At 33.2% G+C, this 10,000-nt stretch overlaps 5 non-coding genes across 5 annotated transcripts in view; all 5 read right to left on the minus strand.

Moving 5' to 3' along the window:
- Positions 1-676, minus strand: part of LOC145848288 (large subunit ribosomal RNA) — a 3,631-nt gene extending 2,955 nt beyond the window's left edge. Inside the window, exon 1 of the ribosomal RNA XR_014371857.1 lies at positions 1-676. This exon is cut by the window's left edge and continues 2,955 nt beyond it. This is a non-coding gene — a ribosomal RNA (large subunit ribosomal RNA).
- A 222-nt stretch (positions 677-898) lies between these two features.
- On the minus strand, positions 899-1,051 carry LOC145848294 (5.8S ribosomal RNA). Its single transcript, XR_014371862.1, has one exon. It is a non-coding gene; the product is annotated as a 5.8S ribosomal RNA (ribosomal RNA).
- Positions 1,052-1,233: 182 nt separating this feature from the next.
- LOC145848286 (small subunit ribosomal RNA) lies at positions 1,234-3,041 on the minus strand. The gene has a single exon (XR_014371855.1). It is a non-coding gene; the product is annotated as a small subunit ribosomal RNA (ribosomal RNA).
- A 3,845-nt stretch (positions 3,042-6,886) lies between these two features.
- On the minus strand, positions 6,887-7,005 carry LOC145848289 (5S ribosomal RNA). Its single transcript, XR_014371858.1, has one exon. It is a non-coding gene; the product is annotated as a 5S ribosomal RNA (ribosomal RNA).
- A 2,855-nt stretch (positions 7,006-9,860) lies between these two features.
- On the minus strand, positions 9,861-9,979 carry LOC145848293 (5S ribosomal RNA). Its single transcript, XR_014371861.1, has one exon. It is a non-coding gene; the product is annotated as a 5S ribosomal RNA (ribosomal RNA).
- Between the last annotated feature and the right edge of the window lie 21 nt (positions 9,980-10,000).

A 10,000-nucleotide genomic window follows, 5' to 3' on the forward strand; every position in this document is an offset into this window, starting at 1 on the left:
CGAAGACCGACGCGGAATCTCTCCTCGGTCGCCGAGCCGAAGCTAATCGAACGCCTATAACACTCTTCCGAAGAAGAGCTACCTTGCGAACGACCAAAGTCAGCCCAGCAACCGGTCGCGGCCCTCGCCGAACGCTAGTGCAGCGCCGCGACGCCAGCGCAACCGTAAGAGTCTCCGAAGATCACTCAAACAGTAGGACAGCTCTCGCAGCGCCTGAAAACGTCCGGCGACTCGATGGGCGCCTCCGTTTGCCTCCAAGCGGTTTCACGTACTCTTTAACTCTCTCTTCAAAGTGCTTTTCAACTTTCCCTCACGGTACTTGTTCGCTATCGGTCTCGAGCCAGTATTTAGCCTTAGATGGAGTTTACCACCCGCTTAGGGCTGCATTTCCAAACAACCCGACTCCGGGAAAACCGCTAGGACGAATTACGACCGCCGCCAAGGGCCTAACACCCGCTCTGGGAAAAGGCCTCGATCAGAAGAACGTGGGCAGTCGTTGGTTCGCCGCATGCTGAATTCCATACGCTACATTTCCTCGCCCTCCAAAAAGGCTCGGATTTAGCGCTGGGCTTATCCCGCTTCACTCGCCGTTACTAGGGGAATCCTTGTTAGTTTCTTTTCCTCCGCTTAGTGATATGCTTAAGTTCAGCGGGTCGTCCCGCCCGATCTCAGGTCAAAAGTGATGTACTACAAAAGTACATGCGCTTTGTACGTCGGCCTTTTGAAGTCACTTAACTTATTCTCGAGCACCTACCGTCGTTGCTACCTCACCCGAGGCCAGCAGGCTGCTCACGCTTCAGCTGTGAAATCGCCAGACCAGCTGTCTTTGACGACACGCTCCTTAATTAAGAAACGAGTCGCAGGCACTTTCAAACTAATGAAAGGATCGGTGTGTTAAAGACCCTGAGACGGACGTGGCCCCAGGATTACCCGAGGCCGCAATACGCGTTCAGAATATCGATGCTCAATGTGTCCTGCAATTCACATTACTTCTCGGAGCTAGCTCCGTCCTTCATCGACGCTCGAGCCGAGTGATCCACCGCTAAGAGATCTCTCGTGTTAATCAATCTCAATGCAACCAAAAAATCGTGTTCAAAAAGAAGCGGCCGCGCCAGCACTTGCGTGCTGAATTATTACTCCCGCTGTCAGAAAGCAACGCGACCGAACTATAACAGTTACAGGGCTCGGTCCCTTCGAAGAAGAGACGTCGCTTGAAATCAAATTTCGATTCGTTAATGATCCTTCCGCAGGTTCACCTACGGAAACCTTGTTACGACTTTTACTTCCTCTAAATGATCAAGTTCGATCGTCTTTTCGAACACCGGCGAGTGCGTTGCCGCACGTACCAGGCTCAATCGGAGGACCTCACTAAACCATTCAATCGGTAGTAGCGACGGGCGGTGTGTACAAAGGGCAGGGACGTAATCAACGCAAGCTAATGACTCGCGCTTACTGGGAATTCCTCGTTCAAGGGAAACAATTGCAAGTCCCTATCCCTAGCACGACCGGGGTTCAACGGATTACCCGGACCTTTCGGCCTAGGGAACACACGATGATCCGGTCAGTGTAGCGCGCGTGCGGCCCCGAACATCTAAGGGCATCACAGACCTGTTATTGCTCAATCTCGTGTGGCTAAACGCCACTAGTCCCTCTAAGAAGTTGTCTCCGACCCAATGGGTCGAGCAGCTATTTAGCAAGTAAGAGTCTCGTTCGTTATCGGAATTAACCAGACAAATCGCTCCACCAACTAAGAACGGCCATGCACCACCACCCACAGAATCAAGAAAGAGCTCTCAATCTGTCAATCCTCGCTGTGTCCGGGCCGGGTGAGATTTCCCGTGTTGAGTCAAATTAAGCCGCAGGCTCCACTCCTGGTGGTGCCCTTCCGTCAATTCCTTTAAGTTTCAGCTTTGCAACCATACTTCCCCCGGAACCCAAAGACTTTGGTTTCCCGGAAGCTGCCGGACAGTTCTTAAGTTCGACACTGCCCGATCGCTAGTCGGCATCGTTTAAGGTCAGAACTAGGACGGTATCTGATCGTCTTCGAACCTCTGACTTTCGCTCTTGATTAAAGAAAACATTCTTGGCAAATGCTTTCGCAGTCGTTCGTCTTGCGCCGATCCAAGAATTTCACCTCTAACGGCACAGTACGGATGCCCCCGTCCGTTCCTATTAATCATTACCTCGTGCTCCGAAAACCAACAAAATAGAACCGAGGTCCTATTCCATTATTCCATGCAACATTATACAAGCGTAAAGCCTGCTTTGAACACTCTAATTTTTTCAAGGTAAACTTGCCGGACCACCGCAACACTCAGTTAAGAGCACCGCGAAGGCACCGACCAACAAGAACAACAAGGCCAGTGCTAGCCTTTCGACCGACCAACCTCGCCGTCCCTATATCCAACTACGAGCTTTTCAACCGCAACAACTTAAATATACACTTTTGGAGCTGGAATTACCGCGGCTGCTGGCACCAGACTTGCCCTCCAATGGATACTCGTTAAAAAGTTTAAAGTGTACTCATTCCAATTGCAGGACCTCGTACGAGGTCTGCATTGTTATTTTTCGTCACTACCTCCCCGAGCCGGGAATGGGTAATTTGCGCGCCTGCTGCCTTCCTTGGATGTGGTAGCCGTTTCTCAGGCTCCCTCTCCGGAATCGAACCCTGATTCTCCGTCACCCGTTACAACCTCGGTAGGCCGATACCGTACCGACGATAGTTGATAGGGCAGTTGCTTTAATGAGATGTCGCCAGCACTAGGCCGTGCGATCCGCAAGCTTATCCAGAGTCACCATTGTAACGACCCGAAAGCCGGTTAGTTTTGGTCTGATAAATGCGCGCCTCACGTCAGTTCGGCGCTTTACGCATGTATTAGCTCTAGAATTGCCACAGTTATCCATGTAAAAGCGTACAATCAAATGAACCATAACTGATTTAATGAGCCATTCGCAGTTTCACTGTACGTGAGCTCGTACTTACACTTGCATGGCTTAATCTTTGAGACAAGCATATGACTACTGGCAGGATCAACCAGATAACTATCCGAGGGCGTTTAAACCCGTTGCTCGACTGAGCGTTTTTACTGTATAAATACAGACCTTTTCTATCACTCGGCTTAAAAGCCTTGCGAACGTTACTGAAAGTCGGCGCCGGCCTTTTGCTGTTTAAAGCGCCAGCCCGCGTCGACTGCAGCATGCAGCTATACAACTGACTGTTCTTTCTCCCGACCAACCGTTTGCCTTCTGCCGGTTAACTCGTCAGCAGCAACACGCCATCTGTCTGCTGCAGTTACCCGCCTCGAGCCGTGCCTGCCTGCGTCGGCTACTCGTCTCGACGACTTCGCAAAGCTATAAGCCTACCGCCGCTGGACGCTTGTAGTTTTTCATACGCTGCTCCAATGCGTTTACATAGCACGTTCGCCGCCGCTGCAATAGCCGCGCCTCGGGTGCTAAACAGTAATGCTTTAAGCCCGCTTTCTCGTCAAGTCGACCGAACGCACAAACACGTCTCTCTCACTAGTGTAAAGTAATGCATACGTGTATGATGCTCAAATGTTGCTGTTGAACTTTTTTTGCCGATTTTTTCCGATTTTTTTCAATTTCTTTGTTTCTTTTCGATTATTTTAATGTTTTAAGCTTATTTATGCTACGTTTAAATGTTTTAATACTTTTTTATACTTTATTTAATATGTTTAAAAGAAATAAATAAAAAAAAATATGTATAAACTACTTTTTTTAATGTTTTAAATATATATATATTTATTATAAATAAACTTTATTTGTATTATTTTTTATTTAAGCGTACTTTTTAAATCTTTATATTTGTTTTATCGTTTTAAGCACATTGCGATAAATATAATAAACAAAAAATTGAATAAAAATAATAATAATAAAAAAAAAAAAAAAAAAAACATAAGCTTATTTTATATTTTTATTTTATTTTTATTTAAACTTACTTTTCAAACCTTAATACTCGTTTTATTTTTTTAAGCAGATTGCGATAAATATAATAAACAAACAATTAAATGAAAATAAAATAAAAAAATCAAACATAAGCTTATTTTATATGTTACATTTTATCTTTATTTAAACTTACTTTTTAAACCTTTATAGTTGTTTTATTTTTTAAGCACATCGCGATAGATATAATAAACAAACAATGAAATAAAAATAATAATAATAATAATAATAATAATAATAAAAAATCATAAGCTTATTTTGTATGTTTCATTTTATTTTATTTAAAACTTACAATTTAAACCTTTGTATTTGTTCTATTCTTTTAAGCACATCGCGATAAATATAATAAGCAAACAATTTAATAAAAGTAAAATAAAAAAATCAAACATAAGCTTATTTTATATGTTTCATTTTATCTTTATTTAAACTTACTTTTTAAACCTTTATAGTTGTTTTATTTTTTAAGCACATCGCGATAAATATAATAAACAAACAATGAAATAAAAATAATAATAATAATAATAATAATAATAAAAAATCATAAGCTTATTTTGTATGTTTCATTTTATTTTTATTTAAACTTACTTTTTTAACCTTTATAGTTGTTTTATTTTTTAAGCACATGGCGATAGATATAATAAACAAACAATAAAATAAAAATAATAATAATAATAATAATAATAATAAAAAATCATAAGCTTATTTTGTATGTTTCATTTTATTTTTATTTAAACTTACTTTTTTAACCTTTATAGTTGTTTTATTTTTTAAGCACATGGCGATAAATATAATAAGCAAACAATTAAATAAAAATAATAACAAATAAATAAAACAATACGGCTAAACTATAAAAAGAAAACTAAATAACTGATAAATACTTGTAAAACATTATTTGAAAAATGTATTTTGAAACACAACACGATTGATTTATAAATAATAATATATTTTTAATTTGTGTAGTTCATTTAAAGTAGTCTCCCTTTTTGCTTCTGGTTTTATTAGAGTTATATATAACAATAAATGGTGTAGTTTATTTAAAGTAGTCTCCCTTTTTGCTTCTGGTTTAATTAAAATTATATAACACATACTATAGTAAGTTAAATAAACTATAGTAACTTTATAAAACTACTTTACAAAATACATTTGTATAATTTAATAACTTTAAAATAACTATCAAGAATAAAATAGAATAGCTTTAAGTTTAGTATACAATTGGTATGTAAATTGTGTAGTTTATTGAAAGTAGTCTCCTTATTTGCTTCTGGTTTTACTTGAGTTACATAACGTTAAATAAACATACTTAATAAACGTAACCATCAATACTGTCATTTTAATAAAACTAAGTACAAATACATTGAATTAACATAGAACTTTAAAAAGCCTTCGCTAGTATCTGTTGGTAACAGTAAATAACCTATTATGACTCACAATACAGGAGTGCGAAATTTATTTTTCATTTGATTTTTCAGGTATTTATTTATTTGTGGAAATAAACTTTTTTATTACATTAGAAACTAATTGAATTTTTCCTATAACTATACCTATTATTATATTTAGTATGCTTAAAAGTAATAAAATGACACGTCGCGATTATATAATAAACAAACAATCAAACAAACAAAGAAAAAAAAAAAAAAAAAAACTATTTTTTTAAACTTATATTTCAACTATATGTCTTATTTTATTTTCATTTAAACTTACTTTAAACCTCTGTATTTGTTATATATATATTTCAACACAATACGATTAAACTATAAGACAAACAACAAAATAAAATAATCACATTAATAAATACACTAAGCAAATAGCTAGAATAAATATAAATAGTTCAATATATACAATATATTTCTTCCATTTTTAAGTTACTTGTTAAACATATTTATTTAAAAATGTTTCTTTAGAATATAAAACTAACAGTTCTACAAATAAAGAAATTAAAAAGCCAATACACATAACACTAACTTTTCATAAATTAGATATGCAAATATGAACAAAATAGTAACTAAATTCTAAAGCTTTTGTAAACTGTGAACTTATAAACTTATAATAATAATTGCATATTCACCATTCACAATAGCTTTTTATTTAGTACACAACTGGTCTGTAAATTGTGTAGTTTATTGAAAGTATAATCCCGTTTTGCTTCTGGTTTAAATAAAGTTATACAACACATACTAAAGTAAATTAAATAAAGTAATTCACTACTATCGTATTAAATAAAACCAATTTACAAAATACATTAATTTAAATTAAAGTGAACTTTGAACTTATAATAATAATTGCATATTCACTATTCAGAATTTCTTTAAATTTAGTACACAACTGGTCTGTAAATTGTGTTGGTTCTATTCAAGTACTCTCCTTGTTTGTTTTGTTTTAGTTGTATTTATTTTTAGATACTAGCACATTCAATACACATAATAAAGTAAACCAAATAAACTCTATTAATTTAAACTAAGTACAAATACATTAAGTTAATACAAAACTTTAAAAAGCTTTTGCTAGTATCTGTTGGTAACAGTAAATAACTTATTATGACTCACAATACAAAAGTGCAAAATTTATTTTCGTTTGATTTTTCAAGTAGCCACGCTTTTATTTGTTTTTGGACAAAAAGACTTTAAAGTTTTAGTATAAAAGACTAGTTGTATTAATTTTAACTCAGAAAATTGTACTCTACAAGATGGTGCCATTATTTTTTCGATATCTCAAACTGGTCAAACCACTTTTTTAGCGCTCTAATTGGTTTAAACAGCAAATAAGCAAACAGCAAATAACGTTATCTGATTGGCTAAGGTTTTTGTTTGCTAATAACTAGAATTTTCTTTTCTTTTAAGCGTTAAAGAAATGTAAATAAACGAGTAATAAGTATAAATAGGTCAGAAAGAAAAATAGTACAAAAAAGATGAATTCAAAAAGCAAAGGCCTACGGCACGTGGTATTCCCAAGCGGTCACCCATCTAAGTACTAACCACGCCCGACACTGCTTAACTTCCCAGATCGGACGAGATGGGGTGTACTCAGTGTGGTATGGTCGTAGGCGTTTGAAGGCGTTTACAAGCCTTTATAAACCCTTCGGTTTATTTAAAAAACCTATTTGCACTTGATTTACAATCAATTTGATATTTTAAAATTATTCCTTATAAAATTTTAACCTGAATTAACTTTTTTTTTGTTTTTTTAATCAACAGTTACTCCCAAACTGTACTAAAACTGTATTGTAACTGTACAAAAGTGTTTGTTTAAATAATTGTTATCTATAAATTACCTAAGACCAGGAAAAGTAGAAGTAAAGTTTATTGAATTATTAAATAAATAAAATAAAATCGTAAAATAAAATAATACAATATGTTTACAATTTGTCATTGATCTATCCATTTATGTTATTGCATTACAAATACAAACATTGCATACATTCAAGAGTATTATTCATCAATCTTTTCAATATAATAAGTTTTAAATTTATATTTATTTTTAAATAATTCCTGACATTTTAGATTACCTGAGATTTTTTTTTAATTAAATTAATTTTAGTAATTAAATACTTGACGTTCTATTTTGTTTAATTTGATAACTCAACCATGTTTATTTTTTTTACTAATTTAAAAGAACTATTAAACTAAAAGACATTACATACAGCTTCTAAAAGTTTTAAACACCTTAAAAAATATTATTATTTTAAAGATATATTAAAGAACTAAACAGATATTACTCCTAAAAAATCTTGTTAATAATATATAAAAAGTACTCAAAGTCAGACTCGGAAATATATATACTGTTGTATATCTTACTTGAAGTTCACTGTAATTGACACTGTATAACAAAATTATAAAAATCAACCTATTTATATAGCAAAATATTTCTTTATCTTTGTCGTGGCGCGGTGGGTCAGTGGTCTTATCAGCTGACTCATAAGCAGAAGGTTGTAAGATCGAATCCCGCTAGTCGTCACGAAACACCACTATCGTTCAATGTTCGGGCTTCAAATTCTTTGAGATTATACTGTACTATTTATCTATCTAACTAATCTATCTAACAAATGTTGTTCAATCTAGGTTGTGGGTACTTGGGTCGAGTAATGCCTTTGACTTACAATCTGTTGTGGATTGACAATATTCCTCTATCTATCATTAAACAAATCTATCTAATAAATGTTGTTCAATCTAGGTTGTGGGTACTTGGGTCGAGTAATGCCTTTGACCTACAATCTGTTGTTGATTGTCAACATTCCTCTATCTATCAATAATGATTATATTCAATAATAAATGTTGATTAATTCAGTTGTAAGAAAACCAGTGCGCTGGTTAGGTTGGGTAAGGCCTTCGACTTACAATCTTGGGGATTATCAACGTTCATCACAAGTACAGTAACGATCTCATTGAATTTCCAGTTGGAACATAGGATTGTAGTGGTGGCCTACTTTGTAGGTTTTTTGCCTAGTTTGTTTTTTGCCTAGTAGTGTTTGCCTAGTTTGACAAACTATAGTATATATATTGTATAACTTTACTTGTATTATTTTTTATTTAAATTACTACTTATTATTAAAGAATTAAATTTTTTTAGAAAAAAAAACTATGTATTTTAACTAATGCTTATATTATATGTTTTGTTTTATTTTTATTCAAACTTACTTTAAACCTCTGTATTTTTTATACAATACGATTAAACTATATAACAGAAAAATAATTAAATAATCAAACTATTGAATAAGCAGTTAATTAGTGTGTTTTTTTATGCTTCTTTCATTTTTAACTTACTTGTTAACCATATTTCTTTTATTAAAGTATAAAACTAACAGTTACTAAAATAAAATAATCATAAAGTCAATACACAAAACACTAACTTTTTATAATTTAAATATGCAAACATGAATATAGTTATGAATCTATTATTTATTCAAATAGAATTATTCAAAGCTTATAATTATAAAGCTTTTGTATAATGTTTCAATTACAGTGAACTTTAAGTAAGATAAGTTTTTTTTTTTGTAATAACTACAAAATTGGTATTTTAGTTTATTATTAGTAACTAAATACTTATATTTATTATATTTAAAAAAAAACATCTATACTAACTCTAATTTCAAAGCATATTAAATACAAATTTTACCAACTAAATATTTATTTTTATTTTAATTATTATAACTTTCAAACATAAGCTTGTATACCTTATATACCTATATACCTCATATAGTAGGCTTGACATAACATAACATTATTTAATTCTTTTTGTTTGAAATAAACTCATTTAGTTATTAGTAAATTACAACATAAATGTTTATAACAATATAACTAAGATTTAGCTTTTGAGTTAGTAAACTTTGATAGTTTTCTTTTAATAGTTTAATAATCTTTATTTAAGTTCAAGCAAAATTGCTATATATTTAATACACATACAAAAGTAAACTAAGTAAACGTAATTCAATAGTTTCTATTAAGTAAAAGTAATTACAAATACATTAAGTTAATACAAAACTTTAAAAAGCTTTTGCTAGTATCTGTTGGTAACAGTAAATAACTTATTATGACTCACAATACAAAAGTGCAAAATTTATTTTCGTTTGATTTTTCAAGTAGCCACGCTTTTATTTGTTTTTGGACAAAAAAACTTTTAAGTTTTAGTATAAAAGACTAATTGTATTAATTTTAACTCAGAAAATTGTACTCTACAAGATGGTGCCATTATTTTTTCGATATCTCAAACTGGTCAAACCACTTTTTTAGCGCTCTAATTGGTTTAAACAGCAAATAACGTTATCTGATTGGCTTACGTTTTTATTTGCTAATAACTAGAATTTACTTTTCTTTTAAGCGTTAAAGAAATGTAAATAAACGAGTAATAAGTATAAATAGGTCAGAAAGAAAAATAGTACAAAAAAGATGAATTCAAAAAGCAAAAGCCTACGGCACGTGGTATTCCCAAGCGGTCACCCATCTAAGTACTAACCACGCCCGACACTGCTTAACTTCCCAGATCGGACGAGATGGGGTGTGCTCAGTGTGGTATGGTCGTAGGCGTTTGAAAGCGTTTACAAGCC

This window comes from Thalia democratica, unplaced genomic scaffold, assembly GCF_965202585.1.
Source record: "Thalia democratica unplaced genomic scaffold, ktThaDemo2.hap1.1 HAP1_SCAFFOLD_1323, whole genome shotgun sequence".
NCBI lineage: Eukaryota > Metazoa > Chordata > Thaliacea > Salpida > Salpidae > Thalia > Thalia democratica.